At 42.3% G+C, this 12,038-nt stretch overlaps 13 non-coding genes across 13 annotated transcripts; 7 read left to right on the forward strand and 6 right to left on the reverse strand.

The window, feature by feature from the left end:
* Positions 1 to 583: 583 nt before the first annotated feature.
* On the reverse strand, positions 584 to 676 carry trnai-uau (transfer RNA isoleucine (anticodon UAU)). The gene is given in 2 exon segments: positions 584 to 619; positions 639 to 676. It is a non-coding gene; the product is annotated as a tRNA-Ile (tRNA).
* Positions 677 to 1,242: 566 nt separating this feature from the next.
* Positions 1,243 to 1,324, forward strand: trnas-cga (transfer RNA serine (anticodon CGA)). The gene has a single exon. It is a non-coding gene; the product is annotated as a tRNA-Ser (tRNA).
* Positions 1,325 to 2,339: 1,015 nt separating this feature from the next.
* trnai-uau (transfer RNA isoleucine (anticodon UAU)) lies at positions 2,340 to 2,432 on the reverse strand. Its single transcript is given in 2 exon segments — positions 2,340 to 2,375; positions 2,395 to 2,432. It is a non-coding gene; the product is annotated as a tRNA-Ile (tRNA).
* Positions 2,433 to 2,998: 566 nt separating this feature from the next.
* On the forward strand, positions 2,999 to 3,080 carry trnas-cga (transfer RNA serine (anticodon CGA)). The gene has a single exon. It is a non-coding gene; the product is annotated as a tRNA-Ser (tRNA).
* Positions 3,081 to 4,742: 1,662 nt separating this feature from the next.
* Positions 4,743 to 4,824, forward strand: trnas-cga (transfer RNA serine (anticodon CGA)). Its single transcript has one exon. It is a non-coding gene; the product is annotated as a tRNA-Ser (tRNA).
* A 1,015-nt stretch (positions 4,825 to 5,839) lies between these two features.
* Positions 5,840 to 5,932, reverse strand: trnai-uau (transfer RNA isoleucine (anticodon UAU)). Its single transcript is given in 2 exon segments — positions 5,840 to 5,875; positions 5,895 to 5,932. It is a non-coding gene; the product is annotated as a tRNA-Ile (tRNA).
* A 566-nt stretch (positions 5,933 to 6,498) lies between these two features.
* On the forward strand, positions 6,499 to 6,580 carry trnas-cga (transfer RNA serine (anticodon CGA)). The gene has a single exon. It is a non-coding gene; the product is annotated as a tRNA-Ser (tRNA).
* A 1,015-nt stretch (positions 6,581 to 7,595) lies between these two features.
* trnai-uau (transfer RNA isoleucine (anticodon UAU)) lies at positions 7,596 to 7,688 on the reverse strand. Its single transcript is given in 2 exon segments — positions 7,596 to 7,631; positions 7,651 to 7,688. It is a non-coding gene; the product is annotated as a tRNA-Ile (tRNA).
* Positions 7,689 to 8,254: 566 nt separating this feature from the next.
* Positions 8,255 to 8,336, forward strand: trnas-cga (transfer RNA serine (anticodon CGA)). The gene has a single exon. It is a non-coding gene; the product is annotated as a tRNA-Ser (tRNA).
* Positions 8,337 to 9,351: 1,015 nt separating this feature from the next.
* trnai-uau (transfer RNA isoleucine (anticodon UAU)) lies at positions 9,352 to 9,444 on the reverse strand. Its single transcript is given in 2 exon segments — positions 9,352 to 9,387; positions 9,407 to 9,444. It is a non-coding gene; the product is annotated as a tRNA-Ile (tRNA).
* Positions 9,445 to 10,010: 566 nt separating this feature from the next.
* On the forward strand, positions 10,011 to 10,092 carry trnas-cga (transfer RNA serine (anticodon CGA)). Its single transcript has one exon. It is a non-coding gene; the product is annotated as a tRNA-Ser (tRNA).
* A 1,015-nt stretch (positions 10,093 to 11,107) lies between these two features.
* trnai-uau (transfer RNA isoleucine (anticodon UAU)) lies at positions 11,108 to 11,200 on the reverse strand. The gene is given in 2 exon segments: positions 11,108 to 11,143; positions 11,163 to 11,200. It is a non-coding gene; the product is annotated as a tRNA-Ile (tRNA).
* A 566-nt stretch (positions 11,201 to 11,766) lies between these two features.
* Positions 11,767 to 11,848, forward strand: trnas-cga (transfer RNA serine (anticodon CGA)). The gene has a single exon. It is a non-coding gene; the product is annotated as a tRNA-Ser (tRNA).
* Positions 11,849 to 12,038: the final 190 nt, after the last annotated feature.

Genomic DNA, 12,038 nt, shown 5'->3' on the forward strand with positions numbered 1-12,038 from the left:
TCTACTGTCATCATAGTTATATTTCTGCACAAGTCTTACTTTGGCTGCTGTTTAGACCAAATCTTCATGTCCCTCATTCTTCTTTGAATCAGTCCCCAAATGACTCTCCTCCTGATGGAGATTATGGGGTGAAAACTTGACTCAAGCTCAGTAATCACCAGTCACATCTGATAATTTAATGTACTGCTTACAGACTCCTTGTACAGGATACTACTCAATAACAGTTTATTCCAAAGTCTAAGCAAATGTGCCCCTAAGCTCCATAGGATTTATTAAATGTTTATAGTTTACAGAACATACAGTCATAAAATTATTCCATTTACCCTTTATGTCAGTTCTTTGTGTTTTATGACCTAACGCTGCAGTATAGAATACTAAGGGAGCTAATACTCAACAGGTCACAAATCAGCTCTATTTACCTTTTGAACCGGAATCTCCTCTCAGTCCGTATGAACCTCTAGTACATCATATCAGCAGTTTAACCCTTAACGCTTCTCATTTCAGCTCACATTGGGGGTGAGCCACACTTTGCAAAACCTCAGTTGGTCACTGAATGACATGTGTCATAAAATAGCCAAAGGTTTGCTCCAGGTGAGGCTCGAACTCACAACCTCGGCATGGCTTCACCTGTACTGCTGTATAAGTACCGCGCGCTAACCAATTGCGCCACTGGAGCTGTTGTAAAGGTGTGAAGCTATGACTTTAAACCACTTTGAATCTTCAATAAACTTGGGACTGGGTAAGCTAATGACAGCGAATGAAACTGTGTGGTTTCCAGCCTGCATCTCTGCCAATATGTCTCTTATTCCTCTTCCAAATATCTGAACTTAACACATGGAGATCTTGTCCCAAAATAATGAAGCGCATCACGTGGGTGTACTCACAAACCATCATACAGGAGATAAAGTCATTTTTGATATTAACTTTTGAAACATTCACCTATAAAACAGTGCTCTTCAGACTCTCTCCTGGTAGAGATTTCATGACGATGTTAACAGATAATTGAATAAAGATTTTGTATAAAATGTTACTCTTAATATTGAAGCTCCAGGCAAGTTGCAATCTCACCGCTTCGACTGATATTCCTGATGTTTTAGGCTGTTAGGGTATGGGTGTGGGTTTGATCTCCATTTCTGGCCGGATTGTCAACTGTCTCTTGTGGTATGCCCTGGTGATCATAGTTGAAAAGTTGTAGCTGAGATGTGCTATTTCAAACTCTTGGGTTCAACCTTAAGACTTGTTGTAGTCGTGGCCGAGTGGTTAAGGCGATGGACTCGAAATCCATTGGGTTCTTCCCGCGCAGGTTCGAATCCTGCCGACTACGAATACGTTCTGTGGTATCATGGCATTAGCTGGAATGTCAGGTGGTATTGTCCTCATCTTCTAGATGGTTTTCCAAAGTTTTCTTCCATCATCAGACGTCCCCCCATCACGCCTTCCGTTTGCTCAATGATAACTATCTCTCTCTCATTCATCCAACGTTCCCTTCCATCAACCATTCTTCCCTGTCTCTCCCTTTCGTCAATCAACCCAAACATTTCCCTCCATCTCTGTTTCAGATGCCTCTCTTGCCGTGTCTCTTGCTCTACCTCAGGCTGATCCACACTTTCCTCTGAGGTTTGTGACTGCCCTTCTCATACTGCATCTGCCTGCTTCATTTGACCCTCCCTCATGCTTATACCAGCTACCCTTGCTAATTCCACCGACTGCCTTTAATATGCCGATTCGTTACCTGGATTCATGTCATGTTTTCTGGTCTACTGTCATCATAGTTATATTTCTGCACAAGTCTTACTTTGGCTGCTGTTTAGACCAAATCTTCATGTCCCTCATTCTTCTTTGAATCAGTCCCCAAATGACTCTCCTCCTGATGGAGATTATGGGGTGAAAACTTGACTCAAGCTCAGTAATCACCAGTCACATCTGATAATTTAATGTACTGCTTACAGACTCCTTGTACAGGATACTACTCAATAACAGTTTATTCCAAAGTCTAAGCAAATGTGCCCCTAAGCTCCATAGGATTTATTAAATGTTTATAGTTTACAGAACATACAGTCATAAAATTATTCCATTTACCCTTTATGTCAGTTCTTTGTGTTTTATGACCTAACGCTGCAGTATAGAATACTAAGGGAGCTAATACTCAACAGGTCACAAATCAGCTCTATTTACCTTTTGAACCGGAATCTCCTCTCAGTCCGTATGAACCTCTAGTACATCATATCAGCAGTTTAACCCTTAACGCTTCTCATTTCAGCTCACATTGGGGGTGAGCCACACTTTGCAAAACCTCAGTTGGTCACTGAATGACATGTGTCATAAAATAGCCAAAGGTTTGCTCCAGGTGAGGCTCGAACTCACAACCTCGGCATGGCTTCACCTGTACTGCTGTATAAGTACCGCGCGCTAACCAATTGCGCCACTGGAGCTGTTGTAAAGGTGTGAAGCTATGACTTTAAACCACTTTGAATCTTCAATAAACTTGGGACTGGGTAAGCTAATGACAGCGAATGAAACTGTGTGGTTTCCAGCCTGCATCTCTGCCAATATGTCTCTTATTCCTCTTCCAAATATCTGAACTTAACACATGGAGATCTTGTCCCAAAATAATGAAGCGCATCACGTGGGTGTACTCACAAACCATCATACAGGAGATAAAGTCATTTTTGATATTAACTTTTGAAACATTCACCTATAAAACAGTGCTCTTCAGACTCTCTCCTGGTAGAGATTTCATGACGATGTTAACAGATAATTGAATAAAGATTTTGTATAAAATGTTACTCTTAATATTGAAGCTCCAGGCAAGTTGCAATCTCACCGCTTCGACTGATATTCCTGATGTTTTAGGCTGTTAGGGTATGGGTGTGGGTTTGATCTCCATTTCTGGCCGGATTGTCAACTGTCTCTTGTGGTATGCCCTGGTGATCATAGTTGAAAAGTTGTAGCTGAGATGTGCTATTTCAAACTCTTGGGTTCAACCTTAAGACTTGTTGTAGTCGTGGCCGAGTGGTTAAGGCGATGGACTCGAAATCCATTGGGTTCTTCCCGCGCAGGTTCGAATCCTGCCGACTACGAATACGTTCTGTGGTATCATGGCATTAGCTGGAATGTCAGGTGGTATTGTCCTCATCTTCTAGATGGTTTTCCAAAGTTTTCTTCCATCATCAGACGTCCCCCCATCACGCCTTCCGTTTGCTCAATGATAACTATCTCTCTCTCATTCATCCAACGTTCCCTTCCATCAACCATTCTTCCCTGTCTCTCCCTTTCGTCAATCAACCCAAACATTTCCCTCCATCTCTGTTTCAGATGCCTCTCTTGCCGTGTCTCTTGCTCTACCTCAGGCTGATCCACACTTTCCTCTGAGGTTTGTGACTGCCCTTCTCATACTGCATCTGCCTGCTTCATTTGACCCTCCCTCATGCTTATACCAGCTACCCTTGCTAATTCCACTGACTGCCTTTAATATGCCGATTCGTTACCTGGATTCATGTCATGTTTTCTGGTCTACTGTCATCATAGTTATATTTCTGCACAAGTCTTACTTTGGCTGCTGTTTAGACCAAATCTTCATGTCCCTCATTCTTCTTTGAATCAGTCCCCAAATGACTCTCCTCCTGATGGAGATTATGGGGTGAAAACTTGACTCAAGCTCAGTAATCACCAGTCACATCTGATAATTTAATGTACTGCTTACAGACTCCTTGTACAGGATACTACTCAATAACAGTTTATTCCAAAGTCTAAGCAAATGTGCCCCTAAGCTCCATAGGATTTATTAAATGTTTATAGTTTACAGAACATACAGTCATAAAATTATTCCATTTACCCTTTATGTCAGTTCTTTGTGTTTTATGACCTAACGCTGCAGTATAGAATACTAAGGGAGCTAATACTCAACAGGTCACAAATCAGCTCTATTTACCTTTTGAACCGGAATCTCCTCTCAGTCCGTATGAACCTCTAGTACATCATATCAGCAGTTTAACCCTTAACGCTTCTCATTTCAGCTCACATTGGGGGTGAGCCACACTTTGCAAAACCTCAGTTGGTCACTGAATGACATGTGTCATAAAATAGCCAAAGGTTTGCTCCAGCTCACAACCTCGGCATGGCTTCACCTGTACTGCTGTATAAGTACCGCGCGCTAACCGATTGCGCCACTGGAGCTGTTGTAAAGGTGTGAAGCTATGACTTTAAACCACTTTGAATCTTCAATAAACTTGGGACTGGGTAAGCTAATGACAGCGAATGAAACTGTGTGGTTTCCAGCCTGCATCTCTGCCAATATGTCTCTTATTCCTCTTCCAAATATCTGAACTTAACACATGGAGATCTTGTCCCAAAATAATGAAGCGCATCACGTGGGTGTACTCACAAACCATCATACAGGAGATAAAGTCATTTTTGATATTAACTTTTGAAACATTCACCTATAAAACAGTGCTCTTCAGACTCTCTCCTGGTAGAGATTTCATGACGATGTTAACAGATAATTGAATAAAGATTTTGTATAAAATGTTACTCTTAATATTGAAGCTCCAGGCAAGTTGCAATCTCACCGCTTCGACTGATATTCCTGATGTTTTAGGCTGTTAGGGTATGGGTGTGGGTTTGATCTCCATTTCTGGCCGGATTGTCAACTGTCTCTTGTGGTATGCCCTGGTGATCATAGTTGAAAAGTTGTAGCTGAGATGTGCTATTTCAAACTCTTGGGTTCAACCTTAAGACTTGTTGTAGTTGTGGCCGAGTGGTTAAGGCGATGGACTCGAAATCCATTGGGTTCTTCCCGCGCAGGTTCGAATCCTGCCGACTACGAATACGTTCTGTGGTATCATGGCATTAGCTGGAATGTCAGGTGGTATTGTTCTCATCTTCTAGATGGTTTTCCAAAGTTTTCTTCCATCATCAGACGTCCCCCCATCACGCCTTCCGTTTGCTCAATGATAACTATCTCTCTCTCATTCATCCAACGTACCCTTTCATCAACCATTCTTCCCTGTCTCTCCCTTTCGTCAATCAACCCAAACATTTCCCTCCATCTCTGTTTCAGATGCCTCTCTTGCCGTGTCTCTTGCTCTACCTCAGGCTGATCCACACTTTCCTCTGAGGTTTGTGACTGCCCTTCTCATACTGCATCTGCCTGCTTCATTTGACCCTCCCTCATGCTTATACCAGCTACCCTTGCTAATTCCACCGACTGCCTTTAATATGCCGATTCGTTACCTGGATTCATGTCATGTTTTCTGGTCTACTGTCATCATAGTTATATTTCTGCACAAGTCTTACTTTGGCTGCTGTTTAGACCAAATCTTCATGTCCCTCATTCTTCTTTGAATCAGTCCCCAAATGACTCTCCTCCTGATGGAGATTATGGGGTGAAAACTTGACTCAAGCTCAGTAATCACCAGTCACATCTGATAATTTAATGTACTGCTTACAGACTCCTTGTACAGGATACTACTCAATAACAGTTTATTCCAAAGTCTAAGCAAATGTGCCCCTAAGCTCCATAGGATTTATTAAATGTTTATAGTTTACAGAACATACAGTCATAAAATTATTCCATTTACCCTTTATGTCAGTTCTTTGTGTTTTATGACCTAACGCTGCAGTATAGAATACTAAGGGAGCTAATACTCAACAGGTCACAAATCAGCTCTATTTACCTTTTGAACCGGAATCTCCTCTCAGTCCGTATGAACCTCTAGTACATCATATCAGCAGTTTAACCCTTAACGCTTCTCATTTCAGCTCACATTGGGGGTGAGCCACACTTTGCAAAACCTCAGTTGGTCACTGAATGACATGTGTCATAAAATAGCCAAAGGTTTGCTCCAGGTGAGGCTCGAACTCACAACCTCGGCATGGCTTCACCTGTACTGCTGTATAAGTACCGCGCGCTAACCGATTGCGCCACTGGAGCTTTTGTAAAGGTGTGAAGCTATGACTTTAAACCACTTTGAATCTTCAATAAACTTGGGACTGGGTAAGCTAATGACAGCGAATGAAACTGTGTGGTTTCCAGCCTGCATCTCTGCCAATATGTCTCTTATTCCTCTTCCAAATATCTGAACTTAACACATGGAGATCTTGTCCCAAAATAATGAAGCGCATCACGTGGGTGTACTCACAAACCATCATACAGGAGATAAAGTCATTTTTGATATTAACTTTTGAAACATTCACCTATAAAACAGTGCTCTTCAGACTCTCTCCTGGTAGAGATTTCATGACGATGTTAACAGATAATTGAATAAAGATTTTGTATAAAATGTTACTCTTAATATTGAAGCTCCAGGCAAGTTGCAATCTCACCGCTTCGACTGATATTCCTGATGTTTTAGGCTGTTAGGGTATGGGTGTGGGTTTGATCTCCATTTCTGGCCGGATTGTCAACTGTCTCTTGTGGTATGCCCTGGTGATCATAGTTGAAAAGTTGTAGCTGAGATGTGCTATTTCAAACTCTTGGGTTCAACCTTAAGACTTGTTGTAGTCGTGGCCGAGTGGTTAAGGCGATGGACTCGAAATCCATTGGGTTCTTCCCGCGCAGGTTCGAATCCTGCCGACTACGAATACGTTCTGTGGTATCATGGCATTAGCTGGAATGTCAGGTGGTATTGTCCTCATCTTCTAGATGGTTTTCCAAAGTTTTCTTCCATCATCAGACGTCCCCCCATCACGCCTTCCGTTTGCTCAATGATAACTATCTCTCTCTCATTCATCCAACGTACCCTTCCATCAACCATTCTTCCCTGTCTCTCCCTTTCGTCAATCAACCCAAACATTTCCCTCCATCTCTGTTTCAGATGCCTCTCTTGCCGTGTCTCTTGCTCTACCTCAGGCTGATCCACACTTTCCTCTGAGGTTTGTGACTGCCCTTCTCATACTGCATCTGCCTGCTTCATTTGACCCTCCCTCATGCTTATACCAGCTACCCTTGCTAATTCCACCGACTGCCTTTAATATGCCGATTCGTTACCTGGATTCATGTCATGTTTTCTGGTCTACTGTCATCATAGTTATATTTCTGCACAAGTCTTACTTTGGCTGCTGTTTAGACCAAATCTTCATGTCCCTCATTCTTCTTTGAATCAGTCCCCAAATGACTCTCCTCCTGATGGAGATTATGGGGTGAAAACTTGACTCAAGCTCAGTAATCACCAGTCACATCTGATAATTTAATGTACTGCTTACAGACTCCTTGTACAGGATACTACTCAATAACAGTTTATTCCAAAGTCTAAGCAAATGTGCCCCTAAGCTCCATAGGATTTATTAAATGTTTATAGTTTACAGAACATACAGTCATAAAATTATTCCATTTACCCTTTATGTCAGTTCTTTGTGTTTTATGACCTAACGCTGCAGTATAGAATACTAAGGGAGCTAATACTCAACAGGTCACAAATCAGCTCTATTTACCTTTTGAACCGGAATCTCCTCTCAGTCCGTATGAACCTCTAGTACATCATATCAGCAGTTTAACCCTTAACGCTTCTCATTTCAGCTCACATTGGGGGTGAGCCACACTTTGCAAAACCTCAGTTGGTCACTGAATGACATGTGTCATAAAATAGCCAAAGGTTTGCTCCAGGTGAGGCTCGAACTCACAACCTCGGCATGGCTTCACCTGTACTGCTGTATAAGTACCGCGCACTAACCGATTGCGCCACTGGAGCTTTTGTAAAGGTGTGAAGCTATGACTTTAAACCACTTTGAATCTTCAATAAACTTGGGACTGGGTAAGCTAATGACAGCGAATGAAACTGTGTGGTTTCCAGCCTGCATCTCTGCCAATATGTCTCTTATTCCTCTTCCAAATATCTGAACTTAACACATGGAGATCTTGTCCCAAAATAATGAAGCGCATCACGTGGGTGTACTCACAAACCATCATACAGGAGATAAAGTCATTTTTGATATTAACTTTTGAAACATTCACCTATAAAACAGTGCTCTTCAGACTCTCTCCTGGTAGAGATTTCATGACGATGTTAACAGATAATTGAATAAAGATTTTGTATAAAATGTTACTCTTAATATTGAAGCTCCAGGCAAGTTGCAATCTCACCGCTTCGACTGATATTCCTGATGTTTTAGGCTGTTAGGGTATGGGTGTGGGTTTGATCTCCATTTCTGGCCGGATTGTCAACTGTCTCTTGTGGTATGCCCTGGTGATCATAGTTGAAAAGTTGTAGCTGAGATGTGCTATTTCAAACTCTTGGGTTCAACCTTAAAACTCGTTGTAGTCGTGGCCGAGTGGTTAAGGCGATGGACTCGAAATCCATTGGGTTCTTCCCGCGCAGGTTCGAATCCTGCCGACTACGAATACGTTCTGTGGTATCATGGCATTAGCTGGAATGTCAGGTGGTATTGTCCTCATCTTCTAGATGGTTTTCCAAAGTTTTCTTCCATCATCAGACGTCCCCCCATCACGCCTTCCGTTTGCTCAATGATAACTATCTCTCTCTCATTCATCCAACGTACCCTTCCATCAACCATTCTTCCCTGTCTCTCCCTTTCGTCAATCAACCCAAACATTTCCCTCCATCTCTGTTTCAGATGCCTCTCTTGCCGTGTCTCTTGCTCTACCTCAGGCCGATCCACACGTTCCTCTGAGGTTTGTGACTGCCCTTCTCATACTGCATCTTCCTGCTTCATTTGACCCTCCCTCATGCTTATACCAGCTACCCTTGCTAATTCCACCGACTGCCTTTAGTATGCCGATTCGTTACCTGGATTCATGTCATGTTTTCTGGTCTACTGTCATCATAGTTATATTTCTGCACAAGTCTTACTTTGGCTGCTGTTTAGACCAAATCTTCATGTCCCTCATTCTTCTTTGAATCAGTCCCCAAATGACTCTCCTCCTGATGGAGATTATGGGGTGAAAACTTGACTCAAGCTCAGTAATCACCAGTCACATCTGATAATTTAATGTACTGCTTACAGACTCCTTGTACAGGATACTACTCAATAACAGTTTATTCCAAAGTCTAAGCAAATGTGCCCCTAAGCTCCATAGGATTTATTAAATGTTTATAGTTTACAGAACATACAGTCATAAAATTATTCCATTTACCCTTTATGTCAGTTCTTTGTGTTTTATGACCTAACGCTGCAGTATAGAATACTAAGGGAGCTAATACTCAACAGGTCACAAATCAGCTCTATTTACCTTTTGAACCGGAATCTCCTCTCAGTCCGTATGAACCTCTAGTACATCATATCAGCAGTTTAACCCTTAACGCTTCTCATTTCAGCTCACATTGGGGGTGAGCCACACTTTGCAAAACCTCAGTTGGTCACTGAATGACATGTGTCATAAAATAGCCAAAGGTTTGCTCCAGGTGAGGCTCGAACTCACAACCTCGGCATGGCTTCACCTGTACTGCTGTATAAGTACCGTGCGCTAACCGATTGCGCCACTGGAGCTGTTGTAAAGGTGTGAAGCTATGACTTTAAACCACTTTGAATCTTCAATAAACTTGGGACTGGGTAAGCTAATGACAGCGAATGAAACTGTGTGGTTTCCAGCCTGCATCTCTGCCAATATGTCTCTTATTCCTCTTCCAAATATCTGAACTTAACACATGGAGATCTTGTCCCAAAATAATGAAGCGCATCACGTGGGTGTACTCACAAACCATCATACAGGAGATAAAGTCATTTTTGATATTAACTTTTGAAACATTCACCTATAAAACAGTGCTCTTCAGACTCTCTCCTGGTAGAGATTTCATGACGATGTTAACAGATAATTGAATAAAGATTTTGTATAAAATGTTACTCTTAATATTGAAGCTCCAGGCAAGTTGCAATCTCACCGCTTCGACTGATATTCCTGATGTTTTAGGCTGTTAGGGTATGGGTGTGGGTTTGATCTCCATTTCTGGCCGGATTGTCAACTGTCTCTTGTGGTATGCCCTGGTGATCATAGTTGAAAAGTTGTAGCTGAGATGTGCTATTTCAAACTCTTGGGTTCAACCTTAAGACTTGTTGTAGTCGTGGCCGAGTGGTTAAGGCGATGGACTCGAAATCCATTGGGTTCTTCCCGCGCAGGTTCGAATCCTGCCGACTACGAATATGTTCTGTGGTATCATGGCATTAGCTGGAATGTCAGGTGGTATTGTCCTCATCTTCTAGATGGTTTTCCAAAGTTTTCTTCCATCATCAGACGTCCCCCCATCACGCCTTCCGTTTGCTCAATGATAACTATCTCTCTCTCATTCATCCAACGTACCCTTCCATCAACCATTCTTCCCTGTCTCTCCCTTTCGTCAATCAACCCAAACATTTCCCTCCATCTCTGTTTCAGATGCCTCTCTTGCCGTGTCTCTTGCTCTACCTCAGGCCGATCCACACGTTCCTCTGAGGTTTGTGACTGCCCTTCTCATACTGCATCTTCCTGCTTCATTTGACCCTCCCTCATGCTTATACCAGCTACCCTTGCTAATTCCACCGACTGCCTTTAGTATGCCGATTCGTTACCTGGATTCATGTCATGTTTTCTGGTCTACTGTCATCATAGTTATATTTCTGCACAAGTCTTACTTTGGCTGCTGTTTAGACCAAATCTTCATGTCCCTCATTCTTCTTTGAATCAGTCCCCAAATGACTCTCCTCCTGATGGAGATTATGGGGTGAAAACTTGACTCAAGCTCAGTAATCACCAGTCACATCTGATAATTTAATGTACTGCTTACAGACTCCTTGTACAGGATACTACTCAATAACAGTTTATTCCAAAGTCTAAGCAAATGTGCCCCTAAGCTCCATAGGATTTATTAAATGTTTATAGTTTACAGAACATACAGTCATAAAATTATTCCATTTACCCTTTATGTCAGTTCTTTGTGTTTTATGACCTAACGCTGCAGTATAGAATACTAAGGGAGCTCATACTCAACAGGTCACAAATCAGCTCTATTTACCTTTTGAACCGGAATCTCCTCTCAGTCCGTATGAACCTCTAGTACATCATATCAGCAGTTTAACCCTTAACGCTTCTCATTTCAGCTCACATTGGGGGTGAGCCACACTTTGCAAAACCTCAGTCGGTCACTGAATGACATGTGTCATAAAATAGCCAAAGGTTTGCTCCAGGTGAGGCTCGAACTCACAACCTCGGCATGGCTTCACCTGTACTGCTGTATAAGTACCGCGCGCTAACCGATTGCACCACTGGAGCTGTTGTAAAGGTGTGAAGCTATGACTTTAAACCACTTTGAATCTTCAATAAACTTGGGACTGGGTAAGCTAATGACAGCGAATGAAACTGTGTGGTTTCCAGCCTGCATCTCTGCCAATATGTCTCTTATTCCTCTTCCAAATATCTGAACTTAACACATGGAGATCTTGTCCCAAAATAATGAAGCGCATCACGTGGGTGTACTCACAAACCATCATACAGGAGATAAAGTCATTTTTGATATTAACTTTTGAAACATTCACCTATAAAACAGTGCTCTTCAGACTCTCTCCTGGTAGAGATTTCATGACGATGTTAACAGATAATTGAATAAAGATTTTGTATAAAATGTTACTCTTAATATTGAAGCTCCAGGCAAGTTGCAATCTCACCGCTTCGACTGATATTCCTGATGTTTTAGGCTGTTAGGGTATGGGTGTGGGTTTGATCTCCATTTCTGGCCGGATTGTCAACTGTCTCTTGTGGTATGCCCTGGTGATCATAGTTGAAAAGTTGTAGCTGAGATGTGCTATTTCAAACTCTTGGGTTCAACCTTAAGACTTGTTGTAGTCGTGGCCGAGTGGTTAAGGCGATGGACTCGAAATCCATTGGGTTCTTCCCGCGCAGGTTCGAATCCTGCCGACTACGAATACGTTCTGTGGTATCATGGCATTAGCTGGAATGTCAGGTGGTATTGTCCTCATCTTCTAGATGGTTTTCCAAAGTTTTCTTCCATCATCAGACGTCCCCCCATCACGCCTTCCGTTTGCTCAATGATAACTATCTCTCTCTCATTCATCCAACGTTCCCTTCCATCAACCATTCTTCCCTGTCTCTC

This window comes from Hoplias malabaricus, chromosome 7 (genome assembly GCF_029633855.1).
Source record: "Hoplias malabaricus isolate fHopMal1 chromosome 7, fHopMal1.hap1, whole genome shotgun sequence".
Lineage (NCBI taxonomy): Eukaryota > Metazoa > Chordata > Actinopteri > Characiformes > Erythrinidae > Hoplias > Hoplias malabaricus.